At 41.0% G+C, this 22515-nt stretch overlaps 1 protein-coding gene across 2 annotated transcripts in view; it reads right to left on the bottom strand.

Moving 5' to 3' along the window:
• CSMD1 (CUB and Sushi multiple domains 1) overlaps nucleotides 1-22515 on the bottom strand; it is a 1903837-nt gene that overhangs the window by 578953 nt on the left and 1302369 nt on the right. The window lies entirely within an intron of this gene.

Raw genomic sequence — 22515 nt, 5'->3', positions numbered from 1 at the left:
GAAATCGTCAGAGAATAAATTTATGTTAAGCAGGCTTGATTCTTAAATTCTGATAACTTAAAACTGTGCTTTATTGAGAATTAAGACACTTTAGCTATATTAAAATGAATCTTTATTCTTATGTCAGAGAAAGTCTTCTCACCCAGTGAAAGGATGCCAGCATGGTTTAGTTAGAACGTTTTTCTATGAAGTGGGCAAAATTTAATTTTGAAAAATGCATTTGCTCATTATGGACAACTTTAAGACAGGTTACAGCAACAGCATGATGGGAAAAAGGAGTAGAGTCATGAAAGTGTCAAAGCTTACAGAGAAGAAAGCCTTCATCCACAATCCATGGATAAAGTGAAGAAACAAATTATCTGTTCATACCTATACAAGAGGCACCTTAAATAAAACTCCTTTTTGTTTTCAACATTGAACATGTTTATCACTGAGCCAAAAAACCCAAACACTGCTCTTTTATAGACATGCTGCTTTATTTCCTGAATCTGCTCCAGGAAGAAAGAGCCTTCCCTCCTATTGGAATGATGTACAGTCCTGGTACTTCAATGATTTTAAAGTACTGGCTTGCTCTTTGGGTAGGATAACTGCCACTCAAACACTCGTCCAATCCTATGTAAGCTGTCTAATGCAACCAAGGCAAGTCCTTCATTCTTTACAGAAATTTGCTCAGCCATGGGCCTGTGACCCATTCCATTCAGAGCAACATGAGGGGAAGTCTGTAGCCATGCCCCTGGGAAGACATTCCAGGGAGCCAAGAGAGACCATCTCTGTTTTTATTTGGATCTTACTGTGTCTGGATTTTGAATGTGGAAGGTTTGGTACCATTTTGCTATGGGCCAAAGATGGGAACAATAATATGGATGGGATAAAAGATCTACAGCAAGAATCAGGACCCTTGATGTCATAGTCAAGACAGAATATTTACCAATTCCAAAATTATCCTATCTCAACATCCTGTTGGATAATTCGTATTTCCTATAGCTTAAGCCCATTTGAATAGATGATTTAATTATCTGCATATGTATATAAAGGTAATAGCTGTATTTATATGTCCATAATACATGTAATATATAAATAATACTATCATATATGTATGTGTGTGTGTATGTGTGTGTGTGTGTGTGTGTATATATATATAAAACTTCCCCACATATATTTTGTATGATTCAATAAGAAAGAAATACAGATACCTGGATAAATATTGAAATCTTTAAGCATTTTATTAAAACTATGCATAAAAAAAGTGATGATAATTATATCAAAGTTCAGTCTCAGTTAGGATGAACCTGGGATGTGGACATAATCCCACGTTAACTACAAGTCTTTCTAGAACACAGTAAATAAATGCATTCTTAGGAAGCACTTCGTTATTCCAAATTAGTCCATCTATATTCCTTACAGCTTTTACTTGAGATTTTTATATCATCTAAAAATCATTTAACAGTATGGTGTGAGAAATGGATTCAACTCTCAAACTTTCTTTCCCACACATTTGCTCTTCTCATGATCATTTAAAAATAACCCAGCACATAGGGCAGTGACATCAGTAATACTGTGGAACAGAAAGCTCCAGGCTCTCTTTCTGCCATGGAAACACCAAATAAAAACTACAGAAGGAATAAAGTAACTTTTTAGGAGCTCTGGATACCAGTCAGAGGCTGAGAGCCACCAAGGGAACATCCAGTGAAGAAGCCAAATTCATAATAGCAGAAGAGTTCATGAAAGTTTAACTCACTCTTACCCCATACCTTCCCTGACATGGCACTCATTTGTTTTTGTTTATTTGTTCCTGGGTTCCCTCACTGAGGATGAAGAAGCAAAGAGAAAATTATTTGAAATATTCTGGTCTGTGGGGTACATGAAAGACTTTTTTCCCCCTTTGCCTGTCGTGGAGCTCATATGGGGAATAGCAGCCAGAAGCCATGGAAGGCATGGTGGCTGCTACATGGAGAAAGTGCTCAGGGACCACAGCTTTGCAGGCACCTGGGGTCAAGAAATTACAGGCAGAAGAATGTAACAGAATAGCTAAGATCCTGAGAAGCTGGAGTGAGGCTTTTTGGGGAAGTAAGATATTTTGAAGCATCTGAATGGGGGACTGGAAAAGCACACACACAGACCCAGATAGGACACATACCTAGACAAAAACTAAGAAGACCTTTAGTCTTCATGCTAGGCTAGCCTGAAGGTTCAGTGGATCATTAATTTTTAAAGTCTTCCACAATATTCTGCAAAACTGGGAAAGGTAGCTGTTTCTTCCCAAAGCAGTTTTTCACAAAGATCACAAGGCATTCAAAAAATTGAAAAATGTGTGCAATTCAAATGAATAAAATTAATCTTTAGAAATAGTCCCTGAAGAATCACATGCATCAGACTTACTAGACAAAGACTTTAAAACAACTCTCTTAAGTATGAATTTTGAAAAAATTTGAGGAAAGACATAAATATACAAATGCTAGGAGCTACACAGATTCCAAGTAGGACAAACTCAAAATGGCTCACAGTGGGACACATAATCAAACTGTAAAGAGATAAAGACAAGGAAAGAATCTTGAAAGAAGAAAAAGAAAAATATCTCATCACCAAGAGACCCCTCCCAACCCAGCAGTTTTCTCAGCAGAAAAGTGGTAGGACAGAAGGCAGTGAGGGGAAATATTTTAGTGCTGAAAGAAAAGAAAAAAAAAAAAAGCTATTTACAGAGAATTCTATATCCAGCAAAACTTTCTCAAAGAATGAAGGAAATATTAACCAACTGAGCCACCCAGGCGCCCTGCTGAAGGAAATATTAAGACACTACCAGACAACAAACACCACCACCACCACCACCACCACCGCCACCAGCAACAACAACAAAAGACAAATAAACAAAAACAAACAAACAAAAAAACTAAAAAAGCAAAACGAATTCATTTCTTATAGGTCTGCCCTATAAGAAATGTTAAAGGGAGTCCATCAAATTGAAATGAAAGGACACTGGGCAATAACTGAAAACAATATGAAAACACGAAGTTCTCTTGTAAAGGTAAATATAGAGAGAAATATTTTAAAAATCCACTATTTTGTCATTTTGATTCACAACTCCATGTAAAAAATTCTCTACATGATTTAAAAAATAAATGCATAAAAATATTAAAAATGCATTGATAGGTATACAGCATACAGAGATGTGATTTGTTCATCAGGAGCATGAAGTGGTGAGGGAACAGTGAAGGAATAGAACTTTGTGACGGAAGTTAAGTTGGTATCAGTTTAAGATAGACTGTTGTAACTTTAGGATCTTATGTGTAATCCTCACAGCAACCACAAAGAGGATATCTATCGAATATGCAAAAAAGGAAATGAGAAAGGAATCCTAATAGGTCAGAAGGAAAATTAACTGGACACAAAGGAAGATGATAATGGAAGAAATGACAGACAAACCTGCTCCGAAAAACAATCAGGGGTTTGAAGGGGTGTGGGTGGGAGGTTGGGGTACCGGGTGGTGGGTATTATGGAGGGCACAGATTGCATGGAGCACTGGGTGTGGTGAAAAAATAATGAATAGTGTTTTTCTGAAAATAAATAAGTTAATTTATAAAAAAAAAAACTGCTGTAAGGCAAACAGGAAACAAATAAACGTGGTAAAAATAAGTGCCTTCCAATCCGTACTTTCTTTATTATTTTTTAAAGATTTTATTTATTTATTTGACAGAGAGAGATCACAAGTAGACAGAGAGGCAGGCAGAGAGAGAGAGAGAGGAGGAAGCACGCTCCCCGCTGAGCAAAGAGCCCGATGCGGGACTCGATCCCAGGACCTTGAGATCATGACCCGAGCCGAAGGCAGCGACTTAACCCACTGAGCCACCCAGGCACCCCTGTACTTTCTTTAAATGTAAATGCAATCAATGATATGTGTGGTTTGAATTGTTACCTCTTAGCATTCATATGTTGAATCCCTAACCCCCATTCCTCAGAACGTGCATTGGTGATAGGGTTTTTGAGGAGGTGACTAAGTTAGAACAAGTCATTAGAGTGTGTGTATCCCAATAAAAGGGATGTCCTTATAAATGGAGAATTAGACACAGATACACAGAGGGAAGACCATATGAAGACTCACGGAAAAGAAAACCATCGACAAGTCAAGGAGAAAGCCATCACGTGAAACACGCTGCCAACAGCTGGATCTTAACTTCCTGCCTCCAGAATTCTGAGGAAATAAGTTTCTGTTGGTTAAGTCCCTCAATTTGTGATCTGTCGCTCTAGCAGGCTAATCTACTCCTCAGTTAAAGACATAGTTTGGCAAAATGGATAAACAACAACAAACCAGGATGCCACCATCTGCCGCCTACAAGAGACTCACTTTCTTGTAGGGACAGGCAGAGGTTAAGGGGAATAGTGGCCGGATTCCTAGAGCCAGGATGTAGAACGCTGGTTTCTCAAGGCATAGGGAGAAAGGCCTCTGGAATTATCATTTAACATGCATAGCGTTTCAGTAGGGAAGCTGCGATGTTTCTGGAGAGGGATGGCGGTGACAGGTGAGCAACAATGTGAATGCGCTCAAAGCCACAAGATCATATACAAAGAAGATATTTCATATGGTGAACTTCATGTTATTTGTGTATTACCACTGTTCTGTGTGTATGTGTGTGCATGCTAACAAGTTATAAACCTATGTCCTATCAATCTGATAGCTCTAGAACATGCCCCCTTATCCACATTTTCACTTTTTGTGGTTTCAGTTACCTGGGGTCAACCATGGTCCAAAAGCAGGTGACCTAAATCCTAAAGCTATGTCACAACTCCTGTCCATTCCCCTCAGTTCCTCTCGTCAGGTAGGCACTTTATCATCTCACATTATCACCAGAAGAGAAAGGGTGAGTACAGGACAATAAGTTATTTTGAAGGAGAGAGAGAGACAACATTCACATAGCTTTCATTAGATAATATTGTTATAATTGGTCTATTTTATTAGTAGTAATTGTTGTTAGTCTGTCACTGTGCCTGAATTAATAAAATTAAGCTTTATCATATCTGTGTATATTTAGTGCCTATGGGGTCCCAAACCGTCCATGGTTTCAGGCATCCATCTGGAATCTGGGAATGTATCCCTTACAGACTACTTTTATCCCCAGTCCCATGGTTTCATAGTCTATACTATGTGCTAGGGCAGAGTTCTCAATCAGTAAGCAGTGTTCTCTTAATCAGTCTCTGAAACTTATTTCCCAAAGAGACCTCCATTCCCAGTGCAGAATATTACTTGTGCAATGTTTTTCCTGTCATCATCACTTAGATGTGTCCTGCTTACCCCCAAGCACAATGGTCTTTGCTGTGTCACATGAAAACACCCTCATCGAGGTAAGTGGGCATCGCTGCTTTTATCAGAAGCCATCTGCCGTAGTGTGGCTCTTACTTCACTATTCTACAATAACAAAGCGCTCTAAAACACAGCATAAGCCTTACAAAAAAGTTCTACTTCTATTTCCCCTTTTCTGTGTTTTCTTCCATAGAATCGTAATAAAAGGAAATAAAAGAAATTGGACGTACCCATCCAAGTCAGATCAAAACACTCTGGGTCTTTTTAAAGATCCTGTCAAAGTCCCTTATTTATTCCAGAAAGGTTACTTACTTGGAATTCTGTGAGAGCACAGAATGAGTTAGACAAGCCTGAATGGCTTGCAGATGGCAGAAGATAACAGAAAAGTGATGAGAGGCTAAATGTAAAATATGGCTGGTTTTCTGAAACAGAGATAGGCTTTTAATGGGATAATGACAACAAAGACATGGTGACGGACAGGGTATGTACAAATAAGCAATAAGCCCCATAAATCCCAACTACCCATCCCATCAGCATCATGACCAATTAATTTCCCGAAGAACTGAAGCTTTAAAGCTGGAACGAGCGTGGAGCTCAGTCGATTCAAGCAGGATCCCCAGTGCCTCAGAGAAATGCTTTCAGAAGAGGGGGTTTCCCCGGTTGAATATCATTTTAACTCCAATTTTGTCAAAGTACATCCTTTCAAATCTCAGGGGACACAAGCCACGGATATTAATAAATACATAAAACTTTAGTCAAAACCTTGCAGATAAAAATCAAAACTGGAAATATCCGATGGGTATTAACTAATACTAAGACAAGATGTAAAACTATGCAAATGGCTGAACAGATCCAGATTAGACAGTTTGTAAAACGCTTTAATTAATTGTGATTTAAAATGTGTAAATTATATTAATGTATATATATTTAAATGCCTTTTTCAAAGTATCTTGATTCATAATATCAAGATTCCCATGAAGTATGTCTAGCAGGAAGAAGATGCTTCTCCCATCAAATTATCCCTCTCCTTGAGGACATGACTTGTGATTGTCAATTTAAAAATTTTTTTCAATTTTATTTATTTATTTATTTATGTTGAATTTTATCTATTTGCAGCCAACTGTACAGCTAGACCAGTGCTATAGAGAAAGAAGCAACTAATAGAACAGAGGTATAAACAACTACATGTATGATAAAGGAGATTACAGACTAATCTGTGAGGATAAGAATTATAATTAGTGTAATAATTAGGCATAATTAAAAATAAAACACTAAGGGGCACCTGGGTGGCTCAGTGGGTTAAAGCCTCTGCCTTTGGCTCTGGTCATGATCTCAGGGTCCTGGGATCGAGCCCCGCATTGGGCTTGCCACTAAGCAGGAAGCCTGCTTCCTCCTCTCTCTCTGCCTGCCTCTGCCTACTTGTGATCTGTCTGTTAAATAAATAAATAAAATCTTTTAAAAAAATAAAACACTAAGAATGATAATTACAATAATGATGATGATTTTAAATTTAAATCTACAATATCGGCTAGAAACCCCAAGGGTCACTTACATCCTGTGTGGGACTGAATCCATACACCCATTCTGTGAGGGGTAATAGTAAAGCCATCCTAAGAGAGAGAAAACTAAGGCCAGAGTCATGACTCTGTTGATCAAAAAATCCAGTTTCTTTTCCTTACATGTGCTGCGATAAGCTAATGAAACATTGGATATTCAAGAGCTTTGTACCTTAAAGTGAGGCTTTATATGATCTCCCTGATATGAGGAATTTAAAAGGCAGAGTGGGGGGCTTGGGGGGTTGGGAAGTAAAAAATGAAACAAGATGGGTTCTGGAGGGAGACAAAGCATAAGAGACTCTTAATATCACAAAACAGAGGGTTGCCGAGGGAAGGGGGTCAGGGAGAGGGTGACGGACATCGCGGAGGGTGTGTGCTATGGTGAGTGCTGTGACGTGTGTAAGCCTGACGATTCACAGATCCGTACCCCTGGGGCTCATATAAGACATTATATGTTAATTTAAAAAAACATGTTACATAGAAAAAAAAATAATTCTAGAAGATTCTTAATAATAATATCCCATTTATAAAGAAAAGACACGAAGTACGGAAAGGTGAAGTAAAAAGGTGTTTTCGTGGGTATCTGCAAGCACACAGACACTCGGGAAGCCGCATGCTTCAGGACGGGAGGCTTCTGCTCACGGACCATCTGGTGGCAATTTTCCTGTGGTAAAAGGACCAGGCTCAGTGGCTTTCCACAGTTGCCCATAAGCCATCTCCAGAGTACTGGAACCATGGCTTGGCCTGAAAATTAAAATCATCATGGAAGGTGCCATGTTTGTGCTGTTGTTGTTAAAATTTAGCTTGTATAGCTTTGGAATAAATAATCCAAAATAAGAGTCATTGAAAGGAAATCAGATTCTTTAGTGACATGTCTCCTGGGATATATTACAGCATATTGTTATTGTTGATACTCATTTCTTTAGAGACCCAAGGATATGTGTCCGCTGGATCAATTCTGAGACTAATTCTAACCATTTTAAAGCTTCAGAGAGGTGACATGTTTTTAGTTGCATAACATAAAACACGTTGTTGTACAGAAACCATTCTGGTTGAAATTCCTTGGTAGCAATATCTCCACTCCATCAGTGGCCTTTATGTGACAGATATCCCATTCCGCGCATATGTGTTTGAGGGGCACCATAAACTTCAGACCTTCCTGCTATAATCAGTTCGAAATAAGTCAACACTGACATTTCTTCCTTCCACATTTAATAGACTCAGTATTTCTTTACTGCAATAAAAAGCCATCTCTACTTCTTGATACATTTCCTCGTTTTGATGCTCAAGAAGTTTTATCTCATCAAGAATAAAACTTATTTAGGTTAGCTCTTCCTAAAAAAAAACAAACCACTAACTTAATGGTTAATCTCCAAACCATTTTGCTATTGTATTAATTTATTTCATTGAGGTATGACAAGATTATTCTTGTTTTAACAGAGTATCATGTAGGATATTTCCACATGCATAAGAGAATTTTGGGTAACTTTTCCCTGTTTCTGCTGAACATTTAGTCTTTACCAGTAGTTGGTTTGATCCCAGAATAGTAAGCAAATATTTACAAGGTTTATAGAAGGAGGTAAATAAAAATTGGTGACATTTGGATTATAAAACCTTACAAGTGCAACATTACAGTTTTAAAGAGATAGCTTACACAGAAATAAATTACCAAAAACACATGGCTTTCATCTACTGTTTTGGATCTCAGGTTAAAGGATCGGCAATGAAATACCTCTCAAGCAACAGAACTTGCAGACCTTGTAGCCCCTTGTGTGATCTTCTAGGATGACATTTTCCAAATGCCTAATTTATAGCACAGTGGGCATTTTGTCTGGACTCTGTCTCTTCCCTCATTGCAGTAATTCGCCAGTTGTTGTTTTGCTTTGTTTTTTAAGAAGTTGAAGAGCTATTCTTTTCTTTTTTTAAGATTTCATTTATTTATTTATTTGACAGACAGAGATCACAAGTAGGCAGAGAGGCAGGCAGAGAGAGAGAGAGAGAGAGAGAGAGAAGCAGGCTCCCCGCTGAGCAGAGAGCCCGATGCCGGGCTCCATCCCAGGACCCTGGGACCATGACGGAAGCTGAAGGCAGAGGCTTCACCCACTGAGCCACCCACATGCCCCAGTTTTTTTTTTTTTTTAAGATTTTATTTATTCATTTGATAGAGAGCAGGAGAGAGAGCCAGAGAGCAGAAATGGAGGAACCAGCAGAACAAGCAGGACAACCAGTCTCCCCACTGAGCAGGGAGCCCAATACGGGGCTCGATCCCAGGACCCTGAGATCATGACCTGAGCTGAAGACAGCGGCTCAACCCACTGAGCCCCTCAGGTGCCCCAATTTGCCAACTTCTAAAACACTAGTACTTGAATGTCCACTATTAACATTTGTACGTGTAGATTTTGCCATGTTCTCTTATTTCTAGTCTTACTGCCTACTCTTAAATCAAACTCTTAGTTGATAGCAATTCATTTTTAAAATACACTTTAGTTCCTGGGCAACAAGGAGGGGCAGTCAGTTAATCATCAGACTCTTGATTTCAGCACAGGTCATGGTTTCGGGTCATGAGATTGAGATTGAGCCCCACAGCAGGCTCCACAGTCAGCATGGGGTCTGCTTGAGATTCTCTCTCTCTCTCTCTCTGTACACACACACACACACACACACATTATATATGCACATACACATATGTGCACATACACATATATTTTTAGCTTCCAATGTAATAAAATATAATACAGAGGGCGTCTGGTTGGCTCAGTGGGTTAAAACCTCTGCCTTCGGCTCAGATCATGAACTCAGAGTCCTGGGTTCAAGCCCCCCATCGGGCTCTCTGCTCAGCGGGGAGCCTGCTTCCTCCTTTCTGTCTTCCTCTGCCTACTTGAGATCTCTATCAAATAAATAAACAAAATCTTTTAAAAAAATACAGTAATGAACATATCATCAAGGAATGTTCAATATTTTAATGGTTCTCAACTGCACAACAATAAGGACAATCTGGCTGTCATTGAAAACCTTGTGTCTTTCCAACATTATTATAACCACCACCTATGGGGATTTTATGGTACAGGTAATTTTAAATACTCCAAATTCTCTCACCATTAACATTGCCTCTTCTAGATTGTTTTCCTGCCAGAGAGAAAAACCAGTACACTTCTTACAAGGGCTGTGGTATTGATCATTACCCTTCGCACTGCTAAAATTACTACGGCAGTGAATGTTCAAAGTGGGAGTATTTTCCTCCTGTATCTTCAAATTAAACTGAGATGTTTATTTTAGTACTCAAATAAAATGAAAAATAAGAATATGTTAGTATAGAATCAGTCTAAACGGCCTCTGCAAATGAACAGCCCTGAAATTTCTCTGAAAGCTCTGCGGATTGACATCACAGCTATCAGTGACTCCACGCCACCCTGAGGTGTTTACTGATGCATACAGACAGACAGAGATGTCTCTGTGCACCTGTCTTGGCTCCCACAAAGGCATAGTGGCCATCATTTGGGGACTAGGAAGCCTTATCTTGGGTCCCACCAGTGTCATTTCTGCCTCAGTCTCGTTTTGCAAATTTAAGGACCCTGGACTTAGGATTCTCGAAATGGTTTAGACCATCTTAGAAATATCTCGCAAGGTCCCTAATTATTTATGGTAAAGACAGCATTTGACCAGGACAATTTATGATACTTTGAATGATGAGAAAGATGATGGTAAAAACCCCATCAATGTATACTAATACTAAGATTGAATCTGGTATATATCTATATCTGTATCTTTATATATATAAAGATCCTTTACTTAAATGATATAAACCTTAGTTGTCAACTCTTAGATTTCAAAAATAGGAAATGTATATCCAAGTGATGAGTACCCATAGAAAACTTCTCTCTCATGGTGGTGTGTAAGTCATTTCAGAACATCACGTTTAAAGACATTCTGACCGGGGTGTGGTGGCTCAGCTGGTTAACCATCGGACTCGACCAGCTCAGATCATGACCTCAGAGGTGTGGGACCCAGCCCTGCCTCGGGCTCCACACCCAGCAGGTGGGCTGCTAGAGATTCCCTCCATCCCTCTGCCCCTCCCCCAACTCTTTGTCTAAAATAAATAAATAATTTTTTTTAAAAAAAAGGCATTCTAACACAGTAAATACAAATTCTATAAACATGTATCCCATCTTTATGTATTTACCATATATATGTATTTCATATGTATCCCACTACTAAATAATTTAGATTTCACATAAAATAAATATAAGTGGTCAAGCAAATGTGTATTTATAACTATATATTTGCTTATATAAAATAGTTTTGCATAAATAGTATTAATATTGATAAATCAATGCCACTTGATATCTTTTGTGTATCATTTATATTTTTGTAATATATAACATTTATTAATATTTTCTGACAGTAATACTATATAATAAAAACATTTTTAAAGTATTTTAAGAGTTGATCAATGTTAAATTCTCTGAGAATTTATGCGATATACATAGTTTACCATTATAACTAATACATCAATAAATCAAATTGTTTTGGCCTCTTTCAAATTCTCCTTATCTGAGCAGATTTGTATGGGTAATTTCACTCTGTGTATTATCCAGATGTTCTGAAAATGTATAAATAAGAAAGAGAACATAGTCTGGGACTATTACAAAGTAGATTTCTTGCAGGATGGCTGTGGTCATTTTGAAAATCCAAAAGTAAAAATACTTGGAAGAAATAACAATGATATATTATGTTCATAATGCTTCAATTTTATAAATTATGAATAATTAAGTTATACTTCTTTAAATCGATAATAACCTATCACCTGTAATCCTGATTTCTTGGATTTTCTAAAAAGATTTTATTTATTTATTTGAGAGAGAGCGAGAATGAGCAGTGGGGAGGGGCAGAGGGAGAGAGAGAGAGAGGCAGACTCCCATCCGAGCAGCAAGCCTGATGCGGGGCTTGATCCCAGGACCCCAGGATCAGGACCTGAACAGAAGGCAGAGGCTTAACCCACTGGGTCACCCAGGCCCCTCAGAATATGGGGGGATCTTAATTGGATATCACTAAGGGAAAGAAGCCAATCTGGAAAGACAACATGCTACCGATCCCAGCTGTTCAACGTTCTGGAAGAGGCCAAACCATGGAGAAACAAGATGATCGGTGGTTGCCAGGTGTACAGAAGGGGGAAGGATGGACGGACAGAGCACAGAGGATCTGTAGGGTCATGCAAGGGCTCTGAATGATACTATAACAGGGGATACATGTCTTTATACATTCGTCCAAGTCCGTAGAACATACAACACTGAGTGACCCCCATGTAAACTATGGGCTTTGGGTGATGCTGATGTGCCAAGATAGGTTCATCAGTTGCACCAAGTGTCTGCTGGGGGTTCCCCCCATTGTGGGGGAGGCTGTGCCTGTGTGGGGGAGATACTATAGGGGAAATCTCTGTGCTTTCTTTTCAGCTTTGTTATGCAACTAAAAATACTCCAAAAATCGTCTTCAAATCAAATAACAAAAGGGGAAAAGAAAGAAAATAAAGAAGAAAGGGCAGAAGCGATCAGAAAGAAAAGAGAACAAGGCGAGGATGAGGTTGGGGGAGGGTAACACAAAGAAAGAAAAACAAGGATTCTAACCTGCGCTTGAAGGACCTCACGGCTTGAGGCACAGACAAATCGGGATGTGCCAAGAGGCGGCCAGGGGCTGCCGGAGAGGAGGCAGCCTGCACGTGAACCACTGAGCGACGCACGGACGGCAGAATGAGTACGCGGAGGCCACACAGCAGGCGGGATCGCTTAGGAAGCAGGACTGACAAATACGGACAGCCCAGGTCAGGCGCTGAGGTTATAATTTGAAAGTTAAACGATGAACTGTGTATGCACATAGAGTCCAATAGATACATTTTGAAATATTTCATGTGAACCCTGAGTTAGATTTTTACTTTTGTAAGTAGTACCTAGCATGGGAGTTTAATTAATCAACATTTTTATGTTTCTTTAGGAAATGGAACTTTGGTAGACAGTGGAAGAGACACGTCGAAGCTAATTTGGCAGTATCTCTCCTACCAATAGGACAAAATTTTGTCCTGCTAAACGAAGGAAAGTAATCAGGTATCACTACTAAAGGACACAGATTGAAAAATAAAATATAGGGCTTGTGTTAAAAACATCACAGGAAATTACTAATTAAAAAGTCAAATAATAGGGTCCAGGTGTTTGTTTTTCAGTGCTAGAGACTGAAGTGCAGAAAAGCCAAGTGGCTGTCAGTCTGTGCTGGTAGCAGAGCCGGAATTGAGGATGGATGTTTTTTCTGGCCACAGGACCTTGGGTGAGCTCCTTCCTCAACGTCTATGAGCCTCTGTGTTCTCACCTGAAGCACCTACCATGCAACATTCTTGTGAAGCTTTAATGATGGTTTAGGCAATCTGCTGGGCACTGCTCAATAAAGACAATATTACTACCATATTTGTCCCTTTCCTCTTCTCCTGCAAAAGCTCTAGGCGAAATTATTTCAGTGTGTTCTTTCAACTCTAATATTCTGTGAGTCTGTCTCTAGGATTCTCATCCTTGGGGAAATTTCATCCAGGGATGTTATGAAACACAAATTTCCTTTATAAAAGATGAGGGGAAGACAAAGCCCCACACAGAAAGACTACAGGTGAAATAATATTATACTGACAGCAACATGCACTTCTCATAAAGTAAAAAAAAAAGAAAGAAACAAAGAAAGAAAAGATTATTTGCATAATGTAAGCAAAGGCTAAGAAATATAACTGGAATTGTCATTCAAAAACACAGGGTTTAGTGTCTTGTAACTCAAATAGATCTAGTTGTAGGGGATATCAGGCCTTTCAACTTAGAAGTAAGTGGATTTGAAATTTTGTTTGTACAGCACTTGTAGTGGTTTCCTATAGTGTTGCTGTGTTATATTTAAAAGCCAACAAGACACGTTCACACATTTTTTTGAAGAGACTATGGATTTTTATTCATAAGAAGCAAACAGTTCAAATGATGACTTCTGTGATACGCTAGCGCAATCCAAATCACCCTGGAAATAACCCTTGAAAAGAGAAATAGGAAGTTCATTGCGGCCGATTCCACGGAGTCGCTCACAGCGTCCCGCAGCACCGAGACGGAGGCCCCACCAGGGAGGCCCTGCCTCCGCCTCCCGGAGGCTGGACGAGCGGCCCCACGGAGAGATCGCCGAGCCCTGAGGACGCAAGCAGTGTGCAGCTCCAGCTCGGAACCCGCGCCCTGAGGCGCAGGACAAACACGCCCAGGGAGAGGGGAGGCGGCCCCCGAGTCGGCATGGGGTCGCTCAGGATGACCCCTGAGGGCCGCGGCCTTCCGGCTGACATTGGGGGGGAGGGTCCGCTGGCCCTGGGCAGAGCGCACACCCCGACCCTCCAGGCAAGGAAACCGCCCGCGGGGAGCCCGCAGGCAGGGAAGGCGCGGGAAGGCGCGCGTCACAGTAGAGGAGACCCCGTGCCCGGCTCAGGGCGGCTGGAGAGGAAGGAGACACCAAGCTGGGAACCAGCGCCGATGCTCGCGTGCGGTCGGCTCAGGTGAAGTCCTTCACTCGCGGCTCCTGGGCGACTGGCGGGGAAGGTCGAGCCGAGCAGGCGGACGGACGGAGGGCGCCGTGCGCGGAGCTCAGAGCAGACCCGGCCCGGCTCGCGTGCGCCGGGGGGAAGAGCCGTGACAGCGCTCCTTGTGGGGGTGGGAATGGAAAAGACTCGGTACCCGACCTGGTCACCGGGATGGAAGAAAACGCATTGATGTGTCTGAAGAACTCGATCACGGGGGTCATCAGCCCCTGTGCGGGGGCAGCGAGAGGAGAGCGGATGCCGCTCGCAGGGCTCGGCCTTCCGCGTGGGTCTGTGCGGGGCGGGGCAGGGCGGGGCAGGGCAGGGGCGCGGCGCACGGTCAGCGACGCTGCGGGCTGCGCGCCCGGACGGGGAGGCGCGATCTACGAAACCGGGATTCGTTACCGCAGAGGTGAAACTTAAGATCATGCGAACTGCTGCTGCGACCTAGAAGGGGTTTCCAGCCCTGTTTCATCCTCACACAAGTTTGCTCTTGGCCTGGGCTGGTCCTTCGGTCTGAAATGCCCTCCCGCCCCATCTTCACGCGACGGCCTTCTTCTTAGAGGACCGAGATCAGCCCACATCTGCGTCCCGGAGAAGGTCTCCATCACCATCCCGGCTACGCTAGCAACCTCCACATGCCCCGAGAACCCGTTACACTATCGACATTACACCTGCTGGGCACTTGGGACCCGCCCTACATCCCAGAAGTCTCTTGGTTGCAGATTTTTCTGTCCTGTCTATTAGTCGGCCCCCCAGAATCTCGCGGGGACTGGCACACAGTAGGACCACACTACCAATGAGCTGACCGCTGATTCGAGAACCAACAGAAGCTGGGCAACCGTGGAGTCTGGGGCAGCTGAGCATGTCGAGGTCAAGAACCGGTGGAAAAGCAGCAGGGCCCGAGGAGAGCCGACGGAGAGGCGCACGGAGGACCACGGGAGCCGGGGAGAGAAGGCTCACGACGAGAGGGCCGTGCACAGTTGCAATGAGGCTAGGAAGTTAAGTACACAGGAGATTAAAACATCTCTACTGGTTTGGCCACACTGGAGATCACTGGTGATCTTAGCAAGTTCAGTTCAGGTCAAATAATGAAAAACCAAAGTCGCTGGGTGCAGGAAGGGGACTTAGCTGTCCAAGGGAAATGTTCTAGTATGGCTTCTGAGTAAATAAAGTATTCTCAAAGGATTTATCCTGAAGGGAACTGGAATTTTTCTGCCTCAGGTACTAACAGGTGCACAAGTTGACCCGAGAGACTTGATCTATCTTTAAAACCTGAATTCTCGCCTGCTGCCAAGATACTCTGGCTCTAGCTTTGAGAGACCAAGGAAGGAAGCAGTCGGGGAGAGTCGCCTCCTCCTGCCCTTTCAAAATGCAACTGAGCAGCCCTCAGGTTACGAGCTGCAGAATTAGAACATGGATTCCACAACCTTGGGCAAACCCACCAGCGATTTCCCACTATTTGTACAATAATGTGATTATTTTTCTATTTAGATTTTGTTACTTTTTTAAAAAAAAGATATTTATTTATTTATTTATTTATTTATTTGACAGAGATCACAAGCAGGCAGAGAGGCAGGCAGAGAGAGAGAGGGAAGCAGGCTCTCCGCTGAGCAGAGAGCCCGATGCTGGGCTCCATCCCAGGACCCTGAGATCATGACCTGAGCCAAAGGCAGCGGCTTAACCCACTGAGCCACCCAGGCGCCCCTGTTACTATTGTTCTTATGATCACCAGGAGAAAATTGAGCAAGGCTTTTCTTTACAATTCTCGGTAGAGAAGACTGATATAATATAAATGCAAAGCTTATTGCAAGTTTAAAAATACTTAGGCAGTTAAGAAAAAAAAAAGCTACGATTTCTAGTACTAGCTTGTAACTGTGTGGTGCTACAGCCACTGCGCTGAGGAAAGGTCAAGTGTGAGGTCCGTGAGCTTATTGGGCGTTCCCTTTCATGCCCACAGTGAGAACAGTATCCTGCCCCAGGACCTCTAGCCCTAACCCCTCTCCCTGCTACCCTCACAGAGTTAAAAGCCAAAACTTAAGACTATCCCTCGGGATATTTTCATTTTAATAAGAGATGATGATGATGGTGATGATTTTGTTTATTTTACTGAGGGAAATGCCAAAGTCTTCTACACACATCTCAGTTAAACTGCGGTGATGAAATCTCCGATTGTGGTAGATGTTGCTGGTGGCTGAAAGCAGGAAGGCTGCCTTATTTTACTGCATAAATGACTTGACTCTGAATCACTGGAGTTCCTCCAAAAATAATTAATTTAAAAGGACTGTAGTTTGGGGCGCCTGCGTGGCTCAAAGGGTTAAGCCTCTGCCTTCGGCTCAGGTCATGATCTGAGGGTCCTGGGATTGAGCCCCGCATCGGGCTCTCTGCTCAGCGGGGAGCCTGCTTCCCCCTCTCTCTCTCTGCCTGCCTCTCTGCCTGCTTGTGATCTCTGTCTGTGAAATAAATAAATAAAATCTTAAAAAAAAAAAAAGGACTGTAGCTCTAATGAGTCATTTCAGTAATATTTACTTATTTATTTCTTTATTTATTTATTTTAGAGAGAGCGAGAGTATGAGGAGGAGGAGCGGCAGAGGGAGAGACAGACTCGCTGGCGGACTCTGTGCTAAGTGCAGAGCCCATAGTGGGGCTGGATCACAAGCCCCTGAGATCACGCGCTGAGCTGAAATCAAGAGTGGGAGCTCCACCTACTGAGCCACGCAGACACGCCTTTTTCAGTAATATTTAAAGTATGGAAATGACTCCAATTAAAAAAGAGACAACAGGAAACGTCATGACTAGGCTTCAGTGTCTCTCTTCTGTCTCCTTCCGTCCCCCTCCATCTGCTGTCCCTGTTCAGGTGCAGGGAGGGCTCGGTCTAAGGTCCAAGACATTCATTAGACTGTATTTCTGCCTGTCATCCTGCATCAGGAAGGTCGTCTTCCGAGAACAGTGGAGGACAAAGTGAAGCAACAGGTTTTTTTTTTTTTTTTGCATCATTGCAAAAGCACAAATTCCACTTTAAAAAGAAACACACACACACACACACACACACACGCATGCACACACACAGCTTGAAAAGTGGGTGCTTTCAAACCTGAGAGTTGTTTTTCCTTAGTGACAACCCTAGTATCTGGGTTTTTTTCTGTTTTTTTTTTTTTTTGTTTTTGTTTGTTTGTTTGTTTGTTTTCCCCATCTGGTACTTTTAGTGTTAAACTCTGTGCCTTGTTGGATCCCTTCACTAATTTATTTAAGAGTTGTTGATATCTTTTTTATTCCATTTTCCCTCTAATTCTCTAACACCAAGGATATTATAGACTACTAAATTCTTGAAAGTAATATATGTCATGAACACTCTTTTTCTCCCAAAACCTACATAAAACACAACTTAAAATGTCTATATTGAGTATAATACAAATTACAATGACAGTGAAAGAAACACCTAAAAGTAGGTTTATAATACAGAGCCTGGAGGCTCAGGAGGGGAAAAACTGAGATACTGTGTCAAAGGTATTATCAGGAATGGCACATTGTCTTTCAGACTGACAAATGTGTAAACAAGGTGAGATGAGACAGTGAATGAATGCCTCTTTCCGCTGGATGGTGCAAATAAAGTCTGACATATGCAAATACAGGTGTGTTCCAATTCAGAAGTGCAAAACAAATGTTATGAAATCAAAATAGAGTGCAGAACCATACTGGTTGTAAAGTCACATAAAAATCATACTTAATTTTTAGCCACGAATGTGCATTCTAATTTTGAAAGGGTGTGTTGATATTTCCTAACAAAAAAATAAATGTTAAAGGGATACACTTTCCCAATGTAAGACATAAATGTAAGACATAAAATAAACACGTTGTATATCAACCTGAAATGATTCAATGACCCCTAAATTAAAAAATATCATTCAAAACTATTTGTTGTCTTTTCAAGAAACATAGGTATTATTTCTCAAGGATCCACTTAATGTATAGCATGTAAGCAGCTACATGCTTCAAATTTCCATGAAAATCAGAAAAGCAAAGTGATATTCAAAATAATTTAAAACACATAGAATTGAATCATTCCATTTTAAGAGGATTCAGTATAAAATGTGACCTTGAATATACATGTCCCTTATTTAAAACATCTATAGATCATTTTCTTCTGGTACTTAACCCAGTGTAATGAATGCCAGCCAGGCCTGCTTGTCCTTACCTGCATATTGAAAGTTTGGTCCTTGACCTCCCCCAAGAGGTAACCTGTAAGCGTTTGGAATGTCCTCCTGCCTGATAAAGTATCTTTGTTTACCAGAGCCCTTGGGCCACGATAGAGGGTCTATGCTAATGGTGTGATTTGTGGAAAACATGGGCCACATGGCCACATGGTATCAGCTTGACCTCTGCAGAGCCTGTAGACTGTAGGAGCCATGTGGGTGGTCCATCATGACTGTGGACAACAAGTCTCTCTGGTTGGCAATACTCCATATGTGCTTCTCACATCTCATTGCTTGGAGAAGCAAGTGCTTTCTACAGAAATTCGGATGGGACAGGACGACTGGACATTCACTTTTGATCTCTTCTGTACTCAGTCCTAAAAGTTTCTTTCTGCCTTTGACTTTAGGCTATGTCTGTTTGCTGAAATAAGATCTGAATGTGAGTACAATGGCTTTTCTGAGTTTTGTGAGTGCTTCCAGCAAATTATTGAGCCCAAGAGCTATACTTGGGACTATGAAGCACATTACCAACTAAGAAAACAATAGGTATAATAAGTACTCTGCTTAACTAGAATGCCTGGCTCAAATCTTTATTTCAGGAACAACCCACTCTTGACTAACTCATAGTGATTGCTACCCTTTTTATCTTTGTCTCCAAAATCTGGGGTTGGAGTGGGGGTGGTGTGTGACATCTTTAGTAGTCTATCTAAGCTAAAAAAAAAAGTCATTTTATGCATGTTATTAGTTGTTCTTGAAGTATGTGCATGTGACTTAACACTGGCCATAAAATGTGAAAAAAAAAGTCTTTAGGTAAAATACTCTTTCTCTTAAAAAAACATGATGCAGGGGCAGTCCTCCTAGTCTTAGTCATTGGTGCACATGGAGATTTGAAGCCTGGAACAGCCTCTTTGCAGCCACAATAGGATTAGCAGACCCAAAGAAGGTGGCAGGAACAGATACAAGGAGGGTCTTCTGACAATGTTATTGGGTCCTTGTATAACTTACCTTGGAAATATTCTACTTCCAGAATTGTAGATCCATATAATGATACATTTTTTTTAGTTGTTTAAGCTAGCCTTTGATCTATGTGATACAATTTATTTTAGGTTATACGATTTTCAGTCAGAGGCAAGCTAACTGGAAAGTAGGTTGCCTCACTTGCTACTTATGTATGTATCTTTGGGAAAGATTCATACACAGTGTTTGTCTAGGCATGCTGTAAAGTCAGGATGGCAATTATACATATGTTGGAAGATTGTTGTGAGTTTTGGCATCATAAAGCTCTGAATTCAAAGGTCAACTCACCTTATAAAACTGAATGAATTATATTATCCCTTTCAATCTGTTTTTTGGTCTTTAATAAAGGTAATAAAAGAATTGTTCCATGCCCTTAAAGGTATCTAAGAGAAAGAATACATTCACTGGTTAGCTTTCTTCTGTACCCAGATAATACCTTACCAAAATAATGTCTAATATTTAATCATTTATTACAGACTGATCACCATTGTAAACACTTTCCAAATATATTATTTAATAGAGAAAGGTCTCTACGGACCCTGTGAAATCAGGGGATGAAGAAACATCTTTGGCGCAAATAAATGAAGTAATTTTCCTAAAGACACAGAACCAATGAATCAAGGAACTAGGACTTGAACCCAAGTATAGTGAGTATTATACAATACCTTCCTGATGGTAACTGAGGTTTTAGTCCCCGAATTTCACCAAACTTCAAGGAACCATTGCTGCAAATTTTTGTTTCTTGAACTATGGTTTTAAACATCATATACCAAGACAGATAGACGATGGATAGATAGATGATAGATAAATACAAAGATAAACAAATACAATGTCAACCATAAACAACCATGTGAGCTGCTTCTCCAACCCCAGTCTTAGACATGGCTTTCTCTGGGGAAGTTAGAGCAAGAGCTTCGAATGTCGATTTTATGGGGAGAGAAAGATCCTAGTCTTGGTCCACCGCTAACCCACAAGCTTCTCTTGATATTCCAAGCGCGGAGACCTGATGAGAGCCATGAAAAGCTTTCAGTTATATTGGAGATCCAGGTTTCAAAAAAAAAAAAAAAAGGAGAAATACTTGTATCTCCCTCTGGTGTAGCCTGTGGAAAGTGTCGAGACTCTATAAGATCCTCTTGCCTAGGAATTTATAGGAGCAGGAGAAACATGTACACTCTGTGTCTAGAAAGAATGTTTCTCTCTGTAATAGAAAGTCAACAGATAAGAATCAGGCTCGTGGTCAGAAGAAGGAGAATGTAGCCAGGAAGTAGAGAGCCTAGAGCCCATCTGCAGGGAAGAGGTAGTCTCAGGGTAAAGAACAGAGAAGGGGAATGTGAGCCTTATGCTGCTAATTTCATAAAAATTATAAATGTGCTCAATATTTAATACTTATTAATAATCGTGGTGTGTTAGATTTGTCCTTACTTGTGAAAGAGAAAGAAAGCAACACAATCATATGTTAAATAAGCTTTGTGAAATTTGATAGCATCTTTTTAAATTCCCTATATTGTTTTCATGTGCATTCTGTGTTGTGTGTGTGTGTGTGTGTGTGTGTGTGCACATGCGTGTGTGAATAGTGGCCTTAAAGCTGTCATTAATCAGGCCTCTGTGGGCCTATGAGAAAGCCGAAAGCAAAGTTGGATTCAAGTTATTGCAGAAGGTTCTCAGGCAGTTTCTCAAAAAATGCACATTTAACATGAAATGGGTAATCACTTTACTGGAGTAAATTGCCTCTTTCAGACTTTCCATTTGGCTTCTTCTGTGTGACTCATTAATCCCCACGCAGATCCAGGGTAGGGAGTGTTAGCAATTACCAGCCCTCTCCTCCAGATGGAGAAACAATGAGTCGCTAACAATAGAACCCAGAATCCCCCGTGGGGACATTTCATTCACTACCTCATGTAACAACTTCAAACCAAGTCGATCTTAGAAGCAGTAATAAAAATCTGGTTCTACTCAAAACCCACAGACTTCCTACTTTGTTATTAAGTGGCTTCTTATGACTCTGTTTTTATATGACAAGATGTGGAGACACTTGTTACCATGAAGTGTAACTGGGTTCTTGGCTATGCTTATTTATTCCAGTGCAAAAAGAAAGAAGCATGGGAAATGACGAAAATCCTTTTGAAAATCATGATTTATACATCAGTTTTGAAATGCTTCTTATATCTCAATAAGCCATCACAAGATTTCTGAGAGAATACTAGTATTTATATTCATGTAAGAATTCCAAGTAATCCTTCACTCATAAGAGACAGGGTCTCGGCTACACGGGAACACCTAACACGAATATCTCCCGTCCCCGCACTCACCATGCAACCACCCGTCGCTGCACAAACCCCATCCGGGTGACATCCCAGGGACCAGGGCATTCCTCCGGCGACCCCTCCCTGCAGAGCACCCTAAGTTTCCCGTTCTCGGTAGAGCTCACTACAGCCAGGTTTCAGGCAGAAGCAAGAGATGTAAACAGCTCACGTAAGAAATAGAAACACTGAATAAATTTCGAACAAAATGAGGTGAGCGCAGGCATCCTGAGACACAAGCAGTCCCAAAACACAGGGACGCACCTAACAGGATCTCAAAGCCAGGACACCTGGAGATTCCCTTTTGATAACTACAGCCAGGACAAGGGTATGGTAGATAAAGCCCGTGCTGCTGAAAAGTGGAAAGTCTACACTTACATAGGTGGGTGAGCAGAACCACAGATAGATAATATGTATATAAGATACAATGTACACATGTTATACATGATAAACTATATATAAAATTATATACAATATATAATAAATTATGTAATGCATGATATATATTTTATATTCAAGCATAATTTATATTCACCATGATGTATATAAGTGCTATGTGTGTGTGTATAGTGAATAGAAAGTATGT

Source organism: Mustela nivalis (genome assembly GCF_964662115.1).
Source record: "Mustela nivalis genome assembly, chromosome: 20".
NCBI classification, from domain to species: Eukaryota; Metazoa; Chordata; class Mammalia; order Carnivora; family Mustelidae; genus Mustela; species Mustela nivalis.
This window is presented reverse-complemented; position numbering and strand designations above follow the sequence as displayed.